Genomic DNA, 24300 nt, shown 5'->3' with positions numbered 1-24300 from the left:
TGTGCTCTGGTGTTCTCAACTGTAAAGTGGGAGTTATACTGTTCTACAGCAGTTTTGTGATATTGGTCCAAGCTTACTTCAGTAAACATTAGTTGCTGTTATTGTTGCTGATACTTCATTATTATTGCCATCCACTGTAAACATTAAGTCCACTGAAAGGAGTGGGATTATGAATTACAGTGCCCAAGACTCCTAAATAGGCATTTACTGAAGACTATATACAGAGTACTGTTGATGGAGCCTGAATTCAGTACAAGGACAAAGCAAACAGTTCTACTTCTTATTGAATCTACAAATTTTCGGGCTGAAATTTTTCCTATTTTAAGATCCAGACTAAATATAGAGAGCCCGTGTCTAAATTTAGTAGGATGAATCTCTCTATTCAATTCTGGGTCTTTTCACTGTCACCACCCAGTGCTCCCACTGAGGTTTAATGATGCAGACCTTTTGATGTGAGCTTCACTAAACAGCCTCTCTCAGAGCTTGAAGTCTGGGAGCAGGAGGAGAAAGAAAAAGGCCTAGAGACCATTTGTGAAGAGGAGAGGGAAAGAGTGCTGAGGGGGACAGGCAGGGTCTTATACCTGATAGTTTATTCCATCTGATTTCTTCTAGAGGAAAAAGCATGTGAGCCACAGTGGGGAAAAACAGAACAAATCAAGGAATCCAGTTAAATTTACATCAGTGCTGTGCTGGGCCAAGTTTAAAATCCAGCCAGGACTGGGATCACTGCTTTGTAGTGTTTGCCAATTTCCATGATATAAGTACTCCTACCATGGTGGGTTTCATGCTGCCAGCATGATGTCCAGGAACATGGAGGTGGAGAGATATACAGTGTGGGATGCTTCCTCTCGTTTGATTTCCATCAGCCTGATGGAAATTTTGTCAGGTCTTCCCCAAGGCAACCAAGGTCAGCCAGAAGTCACAAGTTACATTCTTCTTCCTGGTCTTTTCTCCCAAAGCTACAAGTTCATTCAGTCTGCCATTTGCCTGCCAAGTTGCTATCCATTATTTTACCACTGCCTTGCCTGGGTCTCCCTCTTGTGGGTTTCTAATAAGAGATTCTTCACCAATGGCTACCAGGCCGCCATGTGATGTCACTTGTCTCAGGTTACTCTAACAGCAGCTCTCACTTCAAGGTGCCAACTTTTGCATCCGTTTGGGATTGGACACACAATTCTGTGATAACCACCTCACCAGCAGTGGCTTCTGACAAGAAAAGTTTGTATTTTGTTCATCCTACATGTCCAGCTGGATTGGGGGACTCTGCTCTGCCTCCTCATCCCTCAGGGACCTGGTCAGCAGAGTCCTCCCTGAAATGTGTGTAGCCACCATAGCTGGCTCACTCTGCGAGGAGAAGGGGCTGATTCATAGCAGCTCCACAGACTGGAAGTGGCACCTGTCACTTCATCACATCTCACTGGCCAAGTCCATCTGGTGGACACACCTAACTCCTCCAGATGAGATCCAGGAGGACGTAACCCACAGCATTACTGACCACTGCAAGGTGCTGAGCCTGGGCTGCTGATTCAGCCAGAGAATAAGACCAAGGTCAGAGATGAAAGCTTTCTCTATGAAAGTCATTTCTAAAGAAATATTTTCCACTGCAGCTACTGACTCCTCCCTGAACCCCAGAGTGACCTCAATGCTGTGACATTAGTCACGAAAGATCCTGGAAGCTGGATGGCCATGCTATTATTGTCCCTCCAGTGAATATCTGTTGAGTGATGGTTCCCAGGAGAGGACAGCAAATAGGCCATGGGACTTCTCAGCTGTTGACTGAAGGCCAAGCTCTCAAACACGCTGAGCAAACTTTGCCAAATTTTTTAAAATCCCCTTCCAGGTAAAATCATCACTAAGGTTGTGTAGAGGGTTAATTCAGGTGAAGAAATATTAACTGGTCATCTCCTTCAGTGTCTCGTGGTAACTCACTGTGCCTGTGGGGAGCACATTAGCTCAGGATATATTGCCAAGTACTAGCCTTGACCAGTGGCATCTCCTTTGTGTACACTCATTTGAGTTGAAAAGTCATTTAAAACAAGAAAATGAAAGAAGAGTTAAATCCTGTTTCTAGTAATATTTCACTAGATATCAGCCAACTACTTGCCAGTCTGCATTCCAGGCATTGTAGAAATGGGAATCACACAAAGGTCAGTAAGACTTATTTCCATTCCTCAAAAAATAGTTTTGTGGAATGAGAAAGACTCAACAAATACAAGAAAATGGAAAGAGAAGAAAGACAAAGATCTTGAGGGGGTAGGGCTGAATTACCCAGTTTCAAGGTCCAAAGTAAACATCAATTTTATATTAAGTACCACCTTTTTTACTTTGAAATCTTATTTTTTAATGGCAGATGGTAAAAACAGGTCTTTTGTATCTTATTTCTGTTCTAGCCACCACTTCTCCCTGGATAGATCCAATGTTACACCTTCAGAAATATTTCATGAATATACAACATATACAAGCAAATATATTTTTACCCTTTCCTTCATTTTTATGGACAAGTGGTAGCATATTACATATAACATAGGTCTTGCCTGAATTTTTATTTCAGAGTCTAGCCATATCAAGATCCATTAAGAGAGTTCATTTTCTTTCATGATGACCTAGGTTACTTACCAATATAATTTGTCTAACCAATTCTCAATTGTTAAATTAGTATTTTTTAACATTTTGAAATAACAAAAAATAAATAATAAGCACAAGATTAACCGAGGCACAAGTTTCTAAGAATGAGATTGATGTTAGAAGTTTGCAAGCATTCGAATTAAATCTTAAGGTATATTGCCAAATTGTTCTCCAAGGAAGGTGCACTGGTTAACACTCCCACCAGATTACATGAACGTTTTTGTCTCTTTATACCTGTCAATGCATTTCCAATCCAAGGGATGAAAATGATACATCATTTTAGCTGTAGTTAGCATTTCTCTGAGTGTCTGAGAGAGGCTGCACACCTTTTCAAATGTTGAAGATCCATGTATGTTTTCTTTTTATGACTTAACCATCTAGTGCAGCAGTTCTCAACCTGTGGATCGCGACCCCTTTGGGGGTCGAATGACCCTTTCACAGGGGTTGCCTAAGACCATCCTGCATATCAGATATTTACATTATGATTCATAACAGTAGCAACATTGCAGTTATGAAGTAGCAACGAAAATAATTTTATGGTTGGGTCACAAGATGAGGAACTGTATTTAAAGGGCCAGAAGGTTGAGAACCACTGATCTAGTGACTCTGAACATTTCCCATTGAGTTAAAATTTTTATTGATTTGTAAGAGCTCTTTATATCTTAAGGAAACTGTTTTGTGATATAAGTTGCAAATATTGTTCCCAAATGGTCCTCTGTCTTTCATTTTTTTTTTTTTTTTTAGGTGTGGAGGAGCTTCATTCACAAATATAGTATTATATATTTGTAAAGCCAGATTGATCAATCTTCTCTTTTAGCAATTTCCTTCGTGGCAAATATCTTCTTACTTCAATATTATCTTCTTTAAAAATACTATGATTTATTCTATTATCATAATTTCATTTAGTATGTCTAAAATTTTGATTATGTAAAATTTAAGCTGGTAAAAGATGGAATCACTGGTTACCCAGTTGTTTTAACACTACTTTTTAAATAAATTATAATTCCCTCACTTATTTGAAATATCATGTCACCTTTTGCATATACTAAATTTCAATATGTATTTAGGCCTATTTCTAGATTTTTCAAAACTGTCATAAATCTGTCTATTTAGGTACTAGTGCTGCAATATTTAGTTATATCATTATTATATGTTTGGCTATCTACTAGGACTTGAATCAGCTTATCTTGTTCTCACCCTCCCTCCCCCGAGAACCCGTTAGTGTTCTTATTGGGATCACATTAAATTTATAGATTAACAGAAAAAAAGTGCATCTCTGTGATTTATGCATCATCCTGTTTAAAACAATGTACTTTGCTGTTCATTTGCTCATGCTTACTTTATGCTTTCAAGAACATTTAATAGTTTTCTTGTAAATTATTTCTATGTATTTTATCATTCTTGTTGCTCCATTAAATGGAGCCTCTTCTTTGGTATTTCTTCCAACACGTGTTTCTATGTTCTGCTTCTAGGCCACTGCCTGGCGGTGTAGTCATCCCAGACCTTTTTAAAACAATGATAATTATGTGATCTTTTTATCTTGTTGCTCTTCATAGATTGGGGGACATCCTGCAAAATCCTAAGCGAAATCCTTCCCTCTCTGGCTGTAGATTCCTGCAGCCCTGCCCGAAATGTTTTAATCTTTGTCAAAGATAAAACTAGGAGCTGTAGCTGCTCTGAAAACATCAATGATTTCTGTTCATTTATGCATCATTAAGCCTGAGCAAATGATATTCAGGTAGTTACTCTTTTTCTGAAAGGCCTCTTCTCTGGGACGTTGCGGGGAGAGGGGGTGGCAAGATATTACTATCAACGTAATCTCCTTTTAAAGAAGAAACATGAATTTACCTACCAAAAATGACTTCCTGACACTTACTGCATTTTTTATCTTTGCTCTGCAGGCCCTGCCATCTGCCACAGCGCTGCCCGATCACAGAGGGCCTGAACTAGGTACAGCCCAACCGCCCTCTCAGCCACTCACACAAGCTTCAGTCTTGGAGACATGAGGGGCCAGGCACCACCTGTCAGGTCTTCGTCATCAAGAAATGCAAGCATTTCCTCTGGATGCCTTTGGTCCTCATCAGTGCACACACGATGCCGGTGCTATGAGCCAATGTCCTAGAACACCTCTCTCCTCCCCTATCAATTACGTCATGAAAGCTCACATGGTTCTTCCAGTATTTCATAACCAACACATACTGGTTCCAACCAATTTTAGTGTGAGGTTGCTCATGTCCAAGAATCCTGCCTTCTTTCGCTTTTCACGGCAAGTTCACTACACCGAATCACGTGCCCCAGGAAGGCCTTTCATTGTACTGGGCTCCATGCAGACACTATCCTGAGATGCAAGTGCAAACTACTGGCTGGTTATTTCCATCTTTTAGTTTCTGATGTGTTTTGCTTTTCTCTTGAATTGCTTATTTAGGAATGCACAGACAAAGAAGACTGATCAGACACAGCCCTGCAAGGCATTCATAGGTAAAGAGCAAATCCAAATCAAAGGGCTCATCCAGTCAATATTTGTAAGCACTTTGCAGGCAGCAGGGTGGCAACCACAGAGAGGACACCATCCAACCTACTGAAGGAGACTCGCCTTGTACACCTCCCTGGAGAACCCAAGCAGTTCGTAGCCACATGTTTCCCCAGACACCCAGGATCCATCTGAAGGCACCTTGACTATGACATTGTTTACATGATGGGAAATATGAGGGGGAGAGAGGAATTAGCTCACCATCTGACTGTTCAGTTTGCTGAAACGTCCTGGCCTCCTTCAGGATGAAATGCCAGTTCTAAAGTCATGTCCACAAATGCCTATTATTTTTTAGGACAAAATGACATGCTTATGAATAATTAGGTGGTTGGAGGCATTTTTTTTTTTTTTTTTTTTTTTTTTTTTTTGGTAAGGAAGTGGTTCTCCCACCAATATAATTTCTAGTCTTCAGAAGATCAAAACCTGTAGCAAACATGGGAATAGAGATTGAGGAAAAAGACTTTACCTAAATGCTGTTAGGGCAAGTCCTGTGGGAAGGAGAAGGACGGGCACATTGTGGAGCAGAAGGAGAGCTCACCTGAAGACAGAAGAATGGCCCTGATGTACGGCCATCCTAGGTCAAAGCACCTCAACAGCAGTGAGGAAGTTTCCAGCAACAGGTGGGTGCACAACAGATGTGGAAGACAGACCATGCCTGGAACATTCTGACATTCTGGATCTGTATTGTTCAAAGACAGTGACCAGGACAGAATTAAGGATACACCAAGTTGAAACTAGCTGTATAACAACAGATCAAAGGCCTATTTGCACGAAATGGACAGACAGTTGTTCAAAGGAACAAATGCCATCAAAATGTGTTGACGTTGCTCAATGTGAAATTTCTAAAGTGGTCAGAGGTGTGAGGAAAGAATGGAAATGTAGAGGACGTGATGAAGAGACACCTAGCTCTACCAGGCGCCCACCTACAAAGAGCCAGTTCTGGAGTGCAAGGGAGGCCTGGTCAGCTAGACTCCTGTGCTCTTCCCCTTTTTTTCATCAACTCTTTGCATAAGCCCATGTTTTCTTAAGGGGGAATTCACTACCATATTTTGCAATCCATTTCTTCTCCCATTATCTAGGCTAATTTCTTCAGGTTTGAGCTTTGGGAACACACTGAGGTGCACTCCCAGAAGAAGGTCTGATCTGATCACTGGTTCTCAGACAATCTTATCCTTGAGGATCAAATCCAGATTTTCTCTCCTGCTAAAATCCAGAAGAAATAGGAAAAAAAAATAGAAACATCCCAGTAACTATAGACAGGTGAATTTTGCTGGTTTTCTTATCATCCTGTTAATCCAGGAACCATTAACTCAGGATCAACAACATATCAATTAAATTCGATTTGGATTTGGATTACAAATTGCAATCATCTGAGAGACAAGGCGATGGAATCTGTTTCAGAAGACTTTGACTCTGCAGCTGAGGATTAACAGACAACCACAGCCCTGCCTGCATGATTTGTCCTCGGACATGTAAGTACAAATGCATGCTTCCTAGCCCTGCTGAGCAAGGGGGCGTTCATCAGGATGCCTGCAATGGTTCTGTAAAATGTTTGCTTCCAGAAAGATAATCATGATGTGTTCATGGTGGGTGGGGGACTCATCTCCAGTATTCAGGGAATGTTACTGCCATTTCTATTCTTTTAAAGCTCATAATTTTTCAGGCAAGGGGCCCTAGATCCAGAATGGATTTTCTCAGGTTTATGCAATCAAATTGCTAGAAGAGAATAGCAATCTCATTTTGGTTGTTGTTTCATGAGAAAAAGGAGGGGGAGGAGGCTGGAAATAAATGAGTAAAAAAATCCTTGGAATTAGCAAAATTGGGTCATAAAAAAGAAAAGTTAAAAATTGAATCTAGTGATTTTTAGAAAGTATCTCATTATAGGGTGAAAAGCTTTAATCAGGTTTGTTTATTTGTGTGTTTTTGACCTGGGAAAGAATAATGACATGGATAAGAGGAACTGTGCCTCAGCGGGGGAGGAGGGTTAGGGGGGATGAAATCCATGGACTGGCCAGTACAGCCTTGGGTAATGTGTCAAACAGATCCCCGAAAGTGAGAGGGGGAAAGATGACAGATTTAACCAATCAATGGGATTTACCTGTAAAAGATGAATGTTGTGAGTGAGGCCCATCCCCAGCTGGTTTTCATGGCTCCTCTAGTGTCATCTAGTTGTGAAGAGCATGAGAATGCAGGCTTTGTACACACGCACACACACACACACACACACACACACACCCTTTTCTGGGAGCTCTCAACATAGCAAACTTTCCCAAAGTTAAAAGTGAGAGTAAAACCTCCCATGTCTTGAGAACTGGTTGTTATTTTTCTAGTTCTATGAATTTCTGTTCAGTTGATAAAATATTATTTTTAAATATGTGACAGTTATTTTCTGGTAAAAGTGATAATTCCCAATGCACTCAAGGTTGCAGTAACAGTGGTACAGTAGAACCTCATTCTAGAACATCTCCCATCTGGAACAATTCGCTTTCAACATGACAACCCTTTCATGCTGATACCTATATGATCAGTCACTCATCTCTCAGGTGACAAAGAGAACGCATGAATATGATTCAGTTTACCAGTGTTAAAATCTCAGGATATTGTGCTGTGAATATTTTCATGTTTTTTTGCTTTTGTTGCAGCTTATAATTATCATTAAATTTTCATTTTTTACTGTACATTCCCTTTTTGTTAAATTTTCATTTACATTTCATGTCCTTTTGTTTTTAAAGGGTTTATTTATAGATTAAACAGCACAATAGACATGTACTGTATATAAAAAAGGTTAAAACAGGGAGTGATTTGGGGGTCTGGAATGAGTTAATTCAATTTACATTATTTATTTTATATATATATCTACATATATATATATTTACATTATTTCTAATAAGAAAAAAACTGATTTGATTTTCAAATAGCCTTCTGGAATGAATTAAGTTTGAAAAACTATGAATATTTTTAGAAAGGAATTTTGCCATGTGTTTTAACAGTCACCAAAATGACTGTCACCAAAATAATCTTTTCTACACTAATTCCATGCTCAGAAATTTTTCCTAAGGAAAAATGCTAAATAACATACATGAAAATATGTGATAATTTATTTACTAATAGAGAAACATTGGTAAGAAGGAAATAGGGGAATCATTTTATAAATTATGATGCAAGATATGTTGGAATTTTTTGAAACAATTTTGACAATGTGGAAATTACTAATGGCCATGTGAAATGACCAATGCAAGATATGGAAATGGATTGTGCACTTGGGTTACATATATAAGCAAAAGTAATTTCTGCAAAAGGGAAGAGCTGAAAAGGATACATCTTCTCTTTTGTCATCTTATAGTTAGATGTATTGGTATTTCATTGTAATTTCTGATATACTTGAATTTGTACTTAGCTCCTTATGTTATACTTTGTATTCATTCCACCTTGAGTTAGGCAGCAATCTAAGAACTCTTCCCTGTGGTGAACACACCCTGTTTAACTGTGAATAGATTAGGTAATGTTACTCAAGACCCCATCTGAGCCGAGATCCTCTGCTGGCCTTGAGAAATGAGCTGTGGTGTTGTGGAGGCCTGACGCTGGCATCTAGGGCAGCCTCCAGGAGCTGAGGGCAGTCCCCAGCTCACAGGCTGAAGGAAAGGGGAACATCAGTCCTAGAACCTCAAGGAACTCAGCTTCCACCTGTGCTCCTGTCACCCACTGAAATAGCCTCACTTTATGGACTTTGCTGTTATCATTAGACATTGTTCATTGAAAGTTATGCATGGTTCCCAGAATGAATAGGTTTTCCTAAAGGTATCCCAAAATTATCGGTGTGGAGCTAAGCTAGAATACCCGTGAGATAGGCAATCCCCATGACATTGCCAAGATCAAGCCTTTAAGAGTCCTTCTGACCACTTGGTTAACGTAGGTAAATTATACAATTTCCTATGGCCCAATATACGCACAGAGCAACAGACCTAAAGCTCTTAGATAGATGATAAATAAATAGATAGATCTTATAGATAGATATTGATATAGAGATAAATGGGTGGATAGCTAAATGGATGCATAGATGATAGATAGATAGATAGATAGATAGATAGATAGATAGATAGAGATTTATTATGAGGAATTGCCCTTTGGATTATGGAGGCTGAGAAGTCACATGATCTGTAAGATTGAGATCCGGGAAAGCTGGTGATAGGCTTCAGTCTGAATCTGAAGGCCTAAGAACCAGGAAAGCTGATGCTGTAATTTCTTGTCCAAGTGAAGAAGATCAATGTCTCAGCTCAAGTAGTCAGGCAGAAAAGGGGTAAATTCTCCCACCCTCTGCCTTTTATTTTATTCAAGCCCTGATGGAATGGATGATGCCCACCCACATTAGGAATCGCAGTCTACTTTAGTGAGTCAACCAATTCAAATGCTAATCTCATCTGCAAATACACTTACTGACACACCCAAGACACACCTAGAAATAATGTTTAATCTGAGCACCCATGTCCAGTCAAGGTGACACAAAAATTAGCCACCGCAATGGGATTCCTCCACCATTCCCACTGTGGGGTTTAAGTCCTTCTCACAGATTCTTGCTCTCTAACTATGGGCAGAATCAACACCAAGCCATTGTTCAATGCTTTTAACCATAGTACATGTCTGAAGATTGTTCCCAAAACACCAAATTATTGATCGTTGCTGTGTTTGTGAACAGAAATGTACTTGAGACAGGGTTAAGGATTAAGTGGCTTTCAATCTTTCTCATGGGTTTCCATATTTTTTAATCCTTCATGATGATAATAACTTCAAGCATTACAAAGGAAGGAAGGGAGATGCTGTGTTCTGATTGAACTGATCAGGTGAGACACACCCCACATGGAGTGGTTTATGCTTGGTCAAGTCTGTTCTTTGAGTGGAGATTTCTACAGCATCTCTACCTCTCAATCTTCATCTGCTACAAACCCTGGCCAGTGGCTCAGGTGGTTGGAGCATCATCCCATACACCAAAAAGTTGCAGGTTCAATTCCCATTCAGGGCACATACCTTGGTTGCAGGTTTGATCCCCAATCGGGGTGCATATGGAGGCAACCCATCAATCTTTCTCTCTCTCTCGCTCTCTCTCTCTCTCTCTCAAAAATCAATTATAATTTTAAAAAACATATATCCTTGGATGAGGATTTTTTTTTTTAAAAAAAAGACTCCTCTGACTTTCTGGATATTAAGCAGCTTGGAAAAGTAGGCAAAAATCCTACAACCTGATAGAAAAGGAAGAAAGGAATTGTCTAGATCAGCACATCTTCAACTTTAATACACACATGAAATTCCTGCATTTTATTAATATGCAAATTCTGGGTCAGTGGGTCTGGGATGATTTCCAAGATTCTGCGTTTTTAACAAGCTTCCAGGTGATGTGAATGCCATTGACCCGGGGACCTCACTTTGAGTCTCAAGGCACTAGAGGGAACACCAGTGTATGGTTGTTGAGTTCAAGAGTGCTCTAGTGGCAAAGTTCTCTAAGGACTGAAGAGTCTTGATTGCCAATAATATTGCAATAAGGAATAGAGGAAAACAGTCATGGTGGGAAATGTCAAATAAATACTTTGAATGAACTCATGAGCGGCTATTGTGGTGCTGAGAGGGCTGTGGGTGGGACTCTGATCACAGATCTGACACCAAGTAGCTGTTTCCTCAGGGCTTCAGCTTTCTTGTCTGAAGTGAGTGGGTTGGATAAGATGATCTCTAGAATTCCATTCCACTCTGAAACTGAGATTCTTATGACTGAAGTGGAATGATTCCATAGTTGAGCTTCATTACTATGCATGTAGAGTAACACAGTCATTAAAGTTGACATGAGGGTGGAACACTGAGGAGTTCTACTGGTATAAAAGACATCCAGATGTGGCAGATTTGAATTTGCATGTATAACTGCTATTTTCCCAGGGAATCTGAAATGTCAAAATTGTATTCATGACAGTTGTGAGCCTGCAATGTCATAGTCCAGAGTCTACTTGTCATGCAGAGTGAATAGTTGTGTTGGTCAAAATCATGGGGTTGGGATTGTTGTTGTTTCCTTGAACCTCCAAGTCCCTAAAATGTTTCATCAGCTAGAAAGAAGTTGGAGAAAGGTCTGTGTATCTGGTGAAATTAGTCAAGTTATAATGTTAATTTAAAGTGTAATGATTATAGCCTGAGCCCTGGTAGCTTTCTCTTTTGTAAACTTTAAGTGGTGAATAAATCAGTTTCTGTCCAGCAATGTGATTGAAATGGGGGCATGTAGGATTCTTATAACCAGTTCTCTTTGGAGCTGCTCACCTAGAGCTACATGGAGTGAGAGGCAGAGCTGTACTGGACCCAAGATCCAGGTGCCTTCAGCAGTCTGCCCTTTGGCCTCCTAAGGCACAGTTTGCAGAAGGAACTTATGCCAACTTATGGTATTGTGGAAATAAACAAAGACCACCCAAATGAAAGCAAGCAAAGTCTATTCGGAGCTTGCTATAGCAGGGAGTTGGCCACCACCACTTTTGTTTAGTAGATACTCAGGGCAGGCAGAGGAGCGGGAAAGCACATGGTGAAATGGGGGCATCTCAAGTGTGCCCTGATGGAGAGTGCTGGCCTGGGGAAGCTAACTAGAAATGGGCATGTAAATAGAAATAACTATGTAACTGGTTACAGGAGCATATTCAGCTTTCTCAGATTGATTCTGGGTTAAAAGCAGTGACAAAAATTAGGGAAGCTGCCAGTTACTGATCAAGCCCTGGCCATTTGGGGGCAATTGTTACAGGGTTGTTGTTTGACTTTCTGCATTGTTACCAGAGATAGGGTCAACTTTCTTCTGAAACACATCTGACTTACAGATAGCGGGCTGGCTTCCTGCAGGTCTGACTTATAGCAGGTTGCTTCCTATGCCTTCTTCTGTAGATAGGGCTTGGTTTCCTAGGCAGGTCTCTGCAGGTGGTGGGGCAGATTTCTATCTTTATATATGGTCTGGCCATTATCCATTTGCATATTCAGTCTTTCAGTTTTTAACTGTAGCTAATTAGGGGAAGGTCTTCCCAAAGCTTTAAAAGAGTCAAGATGGTGCCCAAATCAGCGACATTAAAGTATCCTAAAAATCTTTTCTACGATGAGAGTACCCTTCTAATTCAATCAAGGAGAAAGACCATATTCCACTCAAATGGAAAGGAAGTTTCTCTAATGGGTTATGTTATCCCCATAACAGAAAAGCCAGATCTTGGTAGAGGATCTAGGCCAGGAGTCCTCAAACTACGGCCCGCAGGCCACATGCAAATACAAATATTGTATTTGTTCCCGTTTTGTTTTTTTACTTCAAAATAAGATATGTGCAGTGTGCATAGGAATTTGTTCATAGTTTTTTTAAAAACTATAGTCCGGCCCTCCGGTCTGAGGGACAGTGAACTGGCCCCCTGTTTAAAAAGTTTGAGGACCCCTGATCTAGACACCGGAGAGCAAAAGGCTGAGTGTGATTGTTCCAAAAGGGACTTATGGCAACAGCAAATAAGCAAAATACTTGGGAGATAGGAGAGATGAAAGAGCACTTAAGACCAGCCAGGTTCTGTTGTGCAGATCCCACATGCTCCAAGAAAATTTTGACTAATGATGTGATTTTTAAATGTAACTTTATTTGGGGTAGCATATACCCTGGAGAGAATGGATAGGAATATTTGAGTTTCTGAACTTGAATGCTACACTTAGACAAATGACCGAACTGGCACTGGGCTTCATGTCATCTCTGTGAGGTTGAGTCATGTTAAAGTAAATGGATGAAACCAAATTTTTGGATATGTGGAGTAGAAGACCACACAGGTCCTACCCAACAGGTCTTCATCCAGCACAGTCCTTGTGAGAGCTTGTCTAGAAGGCTGTCATCTGGGCAGCCTTTCTCCCTGGAACCTTTTTAGCCAGACCACCAGCCCTTTTGGGGTGACCATAAGGGTTTTCAGTCAGCACCATGACCAACTGTACTGGAGCTTGAGGGAAAAGGATAAATCAGTAATACCAATCTTGTTTTAAATTAAAGTTTTGGTAATTTTTTCATGAATATTCACATTAACTTTGATTTATTTAAATATTGCAATAAAGAATTCCTTATCTTAATTACTAGGGTTTTTTGGTGCCCCCTTACATTTTGCACCCAAGGAGGGTGCCTGGCCTTACTCCCAGTCCTGCATGACACTGGATCACTTCCCTTTGTAGACTCTTTTTAATTTACACATTACAAAGCTCTGTAATATGAGGGAAAATGCCTAGGTGAGAATCCCTTATAAGAATATTATGAAGTACAAATTGAGTGATACAGAGTAGCTCTAGATTTTGGAAGTAATAACAGTAGAGAGACCAGCTTAACCATCTGTTATCAGAAATAGAATGCCTGCCTGATTTTGAGGTTGGGCAACCCACAAGGCTGCAAAGCAGGGTTGCAGACACAGCAAACCCTGCTCCCAAGTGAGAAGAAGCAAGATGAAAAGATGGGTGCTGGCCATGTGCACCAGGAGGTAAAACCCATGAGCATAGGAATAGCCATTTTATCCATGTTGGAACCTCAGTGCTGAATGCATGGAAGCTGCTCTTCAAACTGAATTAAATTCCCTGCCTCTTCATCTGGCTTTCCCCTGTGGACAGTAACCTCATCAACAGAGGCATCTTGAATGTAGGGTACAATGTGAAAAACCGATGATGCTGATGGTGAATGCAATAATTAAATCCCTGGAAAAGAGAAAACTGTCCAAAGAGGCTAACGTGGTGGGCCCTTCTCTGGGAATGGCATTGGTCTCTTGGATGAGCAGCACTAATCATGTTGAGGCTGTTTCATTCTCACCAGCCATGGAGGACAGGAGTGGAACTGGGGTGAGGGTGTGTTCCTCTGGCTGCCTTGGGAGAACACTCCAGAGCTCATGAAAAGCACAGCTGAATGGAAGGGCCAAGGGGCTGCCAGATAAATTACAGGACTCCCAGTCAAATCTGAATTTCAGATAAGCAACAAATACTCGTTTTAGTATAAGTATATCCCAAATAGCACTGGGGCATCCTATATTTTTATTTGCTATCTTTGACAACCCTAAGTATCAGGGGTTGAAATTTGAAGCATGCAGATGGATCATCATGTTACCAGTAAAAAGAGACTGACTACTTGGGGCTATTGAGAGCTAAGCAAGAGCATCCTAATGAGCAGTATTTCTCTCCCCAACAGGGTCCCCATGAAAGCCCAGCATGGCTCCAGGTCTTTGTAAATTCCTAAGAAAAATCTCAGTCAGAAAGATGCAGGGAAATGGTAGGAGTTGTGGGAAAAGGGGAGAATAATGATTAAGGGGGTTGGTGGGACTGTTTGATTTATGGTTTATGAGTAGAGATTTAAAGAGCCAGATAGGATTTACCTTAATTATACAATGACTAATTATTCAAAGGCTAATGACAGAGATGAATGCCTGTAACTATCTTTCCAGGCAAAAGCACCAAAGGTGATTAAACTCTGCTAGACTTAGGGACAATGGGACAGGGTTAAGAGAAGAAGAAAAAGTTATTAAGATAAAGAGCTTTCTCTAAAAACACCACCATCCATTCATAATACATCCTGTGTGTTACATTGATCTCTTTAACATTTGCCTACTTTTATTCTTTGGATGTTTCCTCATTTGTGAAAACTTAGGTTCCAATCCTTTGGAATTCACTATGGACAGGGAGTGAATTCACTAATAGGTGGAGGAAGGAAGTTCCTGAAACACTAAATAATTCAGTGTTAGGTGATGTATAAAATACAATAAGAGGATGAAAAACAGTATCTAATACAGGAACAGGTTGGCTTTTAAAAAAAATCCCAGGATAGTTAAGATTTACTGATGGATGTAAATCCATAGGACTCACTTAATTCTAGGGATTCTAGGGAAGAAATGGACAAACTTAATATGGCAAGTTTGTATTTTGAAGGTCCTTCTTAGAGACAAGCAACATTGTTCTAAATAATGGACAATTACTGCAGAGATCCAATTTTACATTTTATTCAAATATGAATTTGAATCTCAAACACTACAAAACTAGAGGGAAAGTGGGAGCAAGACTCCTCCCTCGTAAATGAGCCCAACTGCTGCCCACACCTCAGCAGTTCCTTGGCCATCCTTGCTTAGGCAGCGAGCACGCATGAACTGATTAACACTGTGTTCAACCATTAAAATGGTCCCATGAAGAATGCTCCTTGCTAGTACTGATGAAGGTGAAGGGGTTTAGGAAAGTGATAGCTCTTAGCCAGATGATAGTTTTGTAAAAGACGTTGGTCCCATGCTCATACATTTAAAGTAGGAATGAGCTATTTCAATTTTTAATGTCTATAATTTACACATGCTATTGGGAATACAGTGATGTGTAGGAATTGGAGAATGGAAAGTCTTGGGATATACCTGTCACCAATATCTGGATCTACTGTCATACTTTTCTTTGGGGAAAACAAATCAGAAAGATAAAGAATTCCACTTGAGTTGTTGTATCATCTATACAGTGGATGTAATCTGGTCTATGTTGCCTACCTCTCAGTGTAAGAATGAAAGTTTGCTTTCACAATGACAGTCCCTAAATCCACCATGTCAGCTGAGTGGTCCTTTGGAAATGCAGAACTTTTGATACTTGCTTCCCAATGTTGACCACTTGTCATCATGCCCCCTGGTTCCCAAGTAGGAACCTGGGGATAGGTGCCTCAGGGATATGACAAAACACATGTTACTGGGTGACATTTTAGATGTATAATCAGAATCCCTGTTTTATAGAAAATACAGTTAATAATCCTCTGGATATAGTAAATTAGTTTGTAAGCATATTGTAATACATAATATGTGTACATCAATAATTCTGCTCAGAACAGCTATGAATTTATCATGCTTTTATTTACTAGGTTGTTTTTATTATTTGCCACCTATTTAAGTTCAGCAAGAATATATATTAATAATTATAATTAGGTTTAGGAAAAATTAAAGCCAAGTGAAAACAAATGGCTACATCTTTAGAAGAAAATTTATTTCTTTGTTGTCAAGTTAGCATGGTGTCATTAAGGATTCTAGATTGTTTGCAACTTCTACGTGGTCTATTTGTGCAAGAGGAATAGAATGGGTCTGAGCTCCCCCATCCAACCTACAAGGTGGTACAAACATTTGATTTTTATTTTGTGTTTAACATCTGAAACTATTCAAGAGTGATATTGAAGGCTAACATGTAAGAAACCAAAGTTGGTGCATTGTAATTTTATGACTTTCTTTGGTATTGTCCCAATGATGGCGCCAGTCCTGCCAATTTCTGTGGGTGCCATTTGGGGCAGATAAAATGGCAATGTTACACATCACAAAACGATCTGGAGCAATTTGTCTGGAAGTCCTGAGAAAGGCAATCCTCTAAAACACTGGCCATCTCCTGCCTCCTGGAAAGCATTGAAATCAACCTGAAGATGATTGCTCCAGTCTAGCAGGTGTGGAACAGCTGCACCCATGGCGCTCTCCAGAGAGGCCGTGTGGAGTGGATAATCAAGTTTGCACAGTGGGGGGAGCCTCTTTGCAGCTAAACCATTTCAGTCACTCACCAGTAAGAAGACGATTTAAAAAAAAAAAAAAATGTAATGCTATAAGAAGTACATGGTATCCAAAGGTCTCAGAAGAGGGGGCTGGTGACTTGCAGTGCCAACCTTTTCTCCTTTTGGACTATCTGGAAGGTATCTTAGTGCTTAGCTGGAGAAACCCAGGGTTATGTTCACCGTGGGCAGGCTCACATATAATTCTCTGCATAAGCAGAAGTGACAGCTCCTTCAAATGGTCACCTGGGAAAGTGCTTCTAGCAGAAACCCTGGGCAGGGACTCAGGAGACATGGGTTTTCATTCTGCTTCTGCCATGGATGGTTGTATAACCCTGGGTAAGTTGCTTAACTTCTCTGGGCCTCAGAGTGTGTGTGTGTGTGTGTGTGTGTGTGTGTGTGTGTGTGTGTTTTAATAAATAAGAGATTTGGACTTGATCTTTTTTAGCTCTTACGATTTACAGTTCTGTGCTTCGTTGATATAAAATTTTATTGTAAGCTCAATACTTTTCTGACATGAGTTTGGGCTAATTTTTCCCAGCCACTCTCTAGAACCAGAATTTTAACCTTAGAGAGTGCGAGATGTGCTGTCCATGTGCCCCTCAGACCAGGCCCCCGAGAGCTCCTTGTAAGCATTATTTCCATGTGCAAATGAAAAGCATATTCCATATGTCATAGGCTTTGGAATTTGCAAATGTGCATGTGGTCTCTTAGAAAACAAGAGACTCATCACTGTTAAGTTGATCTCATTACAGAGTAATAAATTGGAAATTTCAATGAAATCAGCTTGCTTTCCAAATGACAAATTTTGGTTGCAGGGTGGAAAAAAATAATCATATTTAAAGCTGCAACAGCTGTTCTATGGCATTATATTTTTAAACCCTTTAGAGAAATTAGTTAATTAATTTTAACATTGTTATACTCTCCTTAATAGTGTTCCAAAGTACCTAGTGGTGATTAATCATGATTGGAATTTTTATCAGTCATGATCTAATACATTTTTTCTGAAAAGAAGATTTCATTGCACATTAAAATTACTTTGTTTGAATTCTTTAATTATAGATCTTAATCTTGTTTGAAAATATAATCTTTATTCAGTATCATGCAAACTTAGCGCTTCTCTTCAAAAAAAATTTTTAAACTTTGCATGAATTCTTTTCTTTTTTACTTTTAAAATATCATTTAGTTTCATGTGGCTTTAATGAGTAATTGTTTTCAATAGTTTCTGAGTTTCAGTCAGCAATATTTCATTCCAGAATAAAAGGTAATGATCCATAAATTCTTAATGCCATATTTTTATAGCCAGTAAATTAGTCTTTAATGGGTTCAATAAGTTCTGTGATGTATGTCATTAATTGTTAATGGTGTTTTAACTAGATAATTGTTATGAAAGGCTGTTTATCATCACACTGGTGAATGACTGACCCGTGCTATCTGTTCCGCTTCATAGTGTAGTGCTTATTTTATCTGACTTTGTGTACTGAGAGCAGATCGGGTACCCAAAATGCACAGACCAAATATCAAATTCCATCACCAGTGTGTCATATGGCAGAGATATAACTCTACAGCCTTCAGTTCTGATTTATTTTTATCTTCTGTATCAGTTAGCTGTTGCTCCTACAATGCTGAGTAACAAACCACCCCAAACCCCAGTAGCTTCAAGCAACAATATAGCTAACAACTACAATCAGTTGACTTTCAATAAAGGATGGTATGGGTGGTCCTCATCCAATCAGTTGAAGGCTATCAAAGCAGAGAAGAATGCAGTGTTGACTCCTGTCTGAGTTGGCAGCCTACTGCCTACCCTACAATTTTGGACTTTCCAGCCTCAACACATGCATCTGCAGGCTTGGTGGGGACAAGCTGATCTAGTCTGGGTTTATCTGGGCTTGGCTCATTGACATAGGTTGGGACTATGCCTGTCCTTGAGTCTCTTGAGCTACCCAGAGCATGCTCTTCTTGAGCAATGGCAGAGAAGCAAAGGGTCTAGTTTTATCACTCAAGCACATTTCCAGTCCTACTTGCCCACATCTGTTAACATCATTGGCCAAAGCCAGCTGATGATAGAGCACACAGTGTGGGGCAGGGAAGCTCACTCCACTTCCAGAGTGAAGAATGAAAAAGTCATGTGCAGAGAGTGAAGATAAAAGGGAAGGTGAAGAATTGTCAGCTATTATTCATTCCACCCTTCTCCTGAGCCAGATAAGGCTGGTGATCTAAGACACCATAATGGACACAGGCTCCACTTACTCCTAACATATCCACCCTCTCACTCACTTGGGACTAGATGGAATCAGGGAAAGGAAGTAAAAGACTTTCTAGAAGATCCTTTAAAGGCAAAGTCTTCTTTAAGAAACTTAACCAGGCACCACTGCAAAAAGCATAGTATTATCATTTTAAAACCTCAATTTGTATTGCACTCACTGACTGTTTTCTCTTTGGTTCAATTTGCTTTTTTCTTTTTTGGCAACTTTAGATGGGTTATGGATTTATTTTCCAGCCTAATAAATAGGTCTACTTTTGGCTTTTAAATGCTACAAATTCCCTCCTCTGTGTTCATTTTATGACCTTTTCCAACAGACAGTGTCTAATGCTTTTGCTCAGAGAAGGCTACAATTATGTCTGCAAGGGGAGGAGCACAGAGAAGACATGACAAGACTCCCTGGAGGGAAAAGCTCAACTTTGCCAGTAAAGATGGATGAGCTTTGAAAAGGGATTTCTCAGTCAAGGGGAAAACATATGCAAAATCATAGAAAATGATAATTGGCAATAATCGATAATCACTTTAGTATAACCAAGTCCAACTCATCTGATACATGGTCCAAATATTGAAATATGATTATGAATCACATGCACACATGTACACACACACACATGCACGCACACACTTTCAAAGCCTTCGGTATCATAGCATACAATTAAAGAACCTACAACGTCAAGGAGTTTGTGGGCCTGTCTCTGGATTAGAAAGTTAATTATGGATTCAAATTTATAGGATACTTGAATGTATGAGATTAAGGAGAAAGAAAAATCAAGGATGGCTCATTTTTCTAATTTGGTTGATTGTGTAGAGGGTAAGGTCATTACCTGTCCTAGGAACAGAAGAACGGGACCTACGGGAAGGAGGAAGGCTGGAGTTTAGACACAAAGAATCTGGGAGGCAGGTGCTCATCTGGGTCTGAAGCACAGAAGTGAATCAGGGTTTGAAAATAGAGTAGAAATCACTAACATAGATGTGATTGGAAGTATTATGGTTCTGACACTCCTGGGAATGGAGGGAGAAAGGGACAGTGATGGGGCTGTGGAAGGCAAAGTGGAGAAGTGTGAGAACTAGCAGAAAGTTGAGTCTCAGAATCTAGAAGACGAGTAAGCTCCAAAGAGAATGGGCAGAGGGCCACATGCCTGTCAGGTGAGAAGATCCCTGAACAAAAGGCCGTGGGTTTAGGAGGTTTAGGAATAACATCATTATTTTTAAAATTAAGCAACAGCCCTGAACTGGTTTGGCTCAGTGGATAGAGCATCGACCTGAGGACTGAAAGGTCCCGGGTTCGATTCCGGTCAAGGGCATGTACCTTGGTTGTGGGCACATCCCCAGTAGGAGTTGTGCAGGAGGCAGCTGATTGATGTTTCTCTCTCATCGATGTTTCTTACTCTCTATCCCTCTCACTTCCTCTCTGTAAAAAATCAATAAAATATATCTTTAAAAAACTAAGCAACAAAACCCCTATTGGGATGCTTGGACTGCTTGCCTGCCACATCTGGTCTCTTGGGAGATGACGAATCTGAACTGAGGAGCAACAGCTTCCTCTGCAGTGGGTCCAATCGAGGAAGCACATCAGTGTCACTAGCAGTGGGTGAAATCTGTCATTTGAGAAGGGCCCCAGGTGCTTCTGGACACTCTGACAGTTCCAAGAAGTATTCTTTCCTTGGGCGTGTTTTTCTGCCTTATCTTTCAAATCACTGTTTCAATCCTCTGCCCCATCCAACCTACTGTTGTTTCCTTCCAGCATCTTATTTATTTCAGATATTGTATTCTTCATTTCTGACTGTTTATTTTTCATGGTTTCTATGTTCTTTTGCATGATGTTGAGCATCCTTATAACCATTGTTTTAGACTCTATATCTGATAACTTGCATGCCTCCATTCCATTTAGCTTTTTTTCTGGATAGTTCTGTTCTTTCATTTTGGGCATGTTTTGTTGTCTCCCCGTTTTGGCTGCCTCTTTGTGTTTGTTTCTGTATTAGATATATCTACTATAATTTCAGTCTTGGTGGGGCGGCCTTCTGTAGTGTCCTGTGGGTTCCAGTGGTGCCGCCTCCTTGATCACCTAAGCTGGGTACTCCTGGAGTGTTCCTTGTATGGGTTATGTGGGAGCTCCTTTTGTAATTGAGTCTTGATTGCTATTGGCCCATTCATGCATGGGATAGACTCTCAGGCTGGCTGACTGTGAGACTCAACCCTACCACAGCATGCAAGCTGCTATGCAGGTTCTGACCACACGAAGCAGAATTTGCTTCAGCAGACTCTTGTGTCTGCCAAGATCTACCTTTGGATATGCTGCTTAAGAAACACTAGAGGCCCGGTGCACAAAAATCTGTGCACTCAGGAGGGTCCCTCAGCCAGGCCTGTGCCCTCTCGCAGTCTGGGACCCCTTGCAGGATGTCCACCTGCTGGCTTAGGCCCAATCCCAAGGGAGTGGGCCTAAGCTGGCAGTCACACATCCGTCTGGCAGCTGGCAGCCCTCGGGGGATGTCCACTTGCCAGCGGGAAGCAGGCCTAGCTGCAGTCGGACATCCTTAGCACTGCTGAGGAGGCTGGAGAGGCTCCCACCACCACCGCTGTACTGGCAGCCGTCAGCCTGGCTTGTGGCTGAGCAGAGCTCCCTCTGTGGGAGCACACTGACCACCAGGGGGAAGCTCCTGCATTGAGCGTCTACACCCTGGTGGTCAGTGTGTGTCATAGTGACCAGTGATTCCCAGTCGCTCTGCTGTTAGGGTCAATTTTCATATTACCCTTTTATTATATAGCATAGAGGCCTGGTGTATGGGTGGAGGCCGGCTGGTTTGCCCTGAAGGGTGTCCCAGATCAGGGTGGGGGTCCTGCTGGGGTGCCTGGCCAACCTGGGTGAGGGGCTGAGGGCCGTTTTCAGGCTAGCCACACCCCCTTCAGGGAGGGGGGTCCTGCTGGGGTGCCTGGCCAGCCTGGGTGAGTGGCTGATGGCTGTTTGCAGGTTGGCCACCGTCCCTTCAGGGTGGGGGTCCCTGCTGGGGTGCCTGGCCAGCCTGGGTGAGAGGCTGATGGCTGTTTGCAGGCTGGCCAAGCCCCCCAGTGGAGACCCTTACCCCATGAGGGTGTGGCCAGCCTGGGTGAGGGGCTGATAGCTGTTTGCAGGCTGGCCACAGCCCCTTCACGGTGGAGGTCCCCACTGGGGTGCCTGGCCAGCCCGGGTGAGGGGCTGATGGCTGTTTGCAGGCTGACCAAGCCCCCCAGCAGGGACCTTCACCCCATGCGGGTGTGGCCATCCTGGGTGAGGGGCTGATGGCTGTTTGCAGGATGGCCACAGCCCCCAGCCACCCAAGCTCCCAATGGAGGCTGGCTGGAAGCAGGTATCTGGGATTTATTTAGCTTCTATAATTAAAACTATGTTGCCTTTTGCGGAGGCCACAGCCAGCCAGGGCAGGCGGGAAGCTTGGCTTCCTCCATCGCCGGGGCAACCAAGCCTCCGGCTTGCTCCAGCTCTGTGGCTGCCGGCCACCATCTTGGTTGGGTTAATTTGCATATAGTCGCTCTGATTGGCTGGTGGGCATGGCTTGGGCATAGCAAAGGTATGGTCAATTAGCATCTCTGTCTTTTATTAGTGTAGATGCTTATTTGATCCTGCTGTGATGGTGTCTGAAGCTGGCCACTGGATGTATTTGTTCTGAGCCTCTTATAAAGGCCAATGTTAAAGGCTGCCTGTGACTGGCCCTAGGCAACATGTCTGGAGCTACAAGTAATAAACAGTTTGTGACTACCTTTGCTGGGCCTGGGTACACATGGGATGGACCAAGCTATACACCAGGGCTGGTTTTTACCAGCACCAGGCCCAGGGACAGGTCAGCAAAAGTCCCAAGGCACCCTGAGAACTGAACTCCCCTGCCTTTGCCTGCTAGCTACCATTAGGATCAGTCACTGAAAGAGCCTCTGGTGGTACTCAAGTTGGATGAGGTAGATTCTCAGTGAGTCACCAGGTGTGGTGTTCAGCACATTGATACAGGTTCAAACTTGGTGCCAGTGCTGGATCTGAGCCACTTAGCAAATGTTCCTGGGTATGCCAAGTGTAGCTGCCATCCGCTGAGTGCTCCCACACCTTAGTGTTGGGGCAGGGTCTCAGGGAGTCATCAGGATGGGCCTACAGAATTTATCAGGCCCAAACAGACCAAGATTTGGCCATGTGAAGGGAGGGCTTTACTATGGTTGGGTGTGCAAGGGAAAAATGGCCTCTGTCCTAGAGCCACACAACTTAGTCTGTCCCAGAATTTGCTGGGAGGAGATGGAGCTCAGCAGGGTGAGGCTTCTGGGAATTGGGAGGATGGGGCTAGTAGGTCTTCTGTGTGTGTGTGTGTAGGGGGGGCCTTCTGATCAGGCTTTGGGGAAGGTGGGGATGTGGCCCCTGTCTCAGAGCCACACAACTCACTCATTTTCAGATTTTGCCCCTACCTTGGCAGGGCAGAACCACTGGGAGTCAGTGGTTTGAGGCCACTGGAGCCCTTGAGGGTGGTTCTAGTGGATCTTCCATGAGGGGTAAATGCCAGTCAGATTCATAGGAAAGCCATACTGCTCAGTCGCTGACATCATGGTGGGGAACATCCAGCCTGCAGGCCATTTAAGGCCCATGAAGTCATTTGGTCTGGCCCTGCCAAGGGGTTAGGGGTGAGTTAATTAAATGTCTGACGAAATATAGCAGGCTAATTTTTAAGTTGATAATTTTGTATGGCTTGTGAATGATGTTGTAAATATCCAAATGGCCCTTGGCAGAAAAAAGGTTTCCCATTCCTGCTCTACACCTTGGCCAAGGTATCTGACTCCTCAGCAGGGTGTAAGCTCCACAGAGTTGGGTGAGAGGGAGTCCAGAGGGCAGGGCTATTGCTTTCCCCCAAGCTGATGCTGCATGGAAGAAAATGTTCCACCCAAGAAAGATGGTGTCTGCAGTATGGGAGAGTGACTCGGTGCAAGGATCCTTACAGCTGTCCCTTCAGCTCTCTCCCCAGAGCCACAAACCACAAACTCTCCACCTTCCCTCTTCCAGAGCCAGGTGAGTGGCTACAAATGAAACTTTGTGCATTGGCCCTTTAAGAGGGTGCCTGTGTCTCTAGCAGACTCTAATCTCTCCCTGATGGACAGAATCTCTGCTGATTTTCATAGCCAGATGTTATGGGGGAACCTCTCCCTGGCTCTGGTGCTCTGGGCTGGCGAGTCTGGCTTAGGGTTGAGACCCCACTCTTCTCTGGGGGAATCCCCCACAGCTGAGATATCCCTCTCCCTCCAGAACCTCAGCCACCACCCCTGAGAGTGGGGCCAGCCCTGTTAGCTTCTCCGCCTTTCCTATCAGTCTCGATGTGA

The sequence above is a fragment of the Myotis yumanensis genome, unplaced genomic scaffold (assembly GCF_028538775.1).
Source record: "Myotis yumanensis isolate MYYU_CA2020_CCGP unplaced genomic scaffold, mMyoYum1.0.hap1 SCAF_3, whole genome shotgun sequence".
NCBI lineage: Eukaryota > Metazoa > Chordata > Mammalia > Chiroptera > Vespertilionidae > Myotis > Myotis yumanensis.
This window is presented reverse-complemented; position numbering follows the sequence as displayed.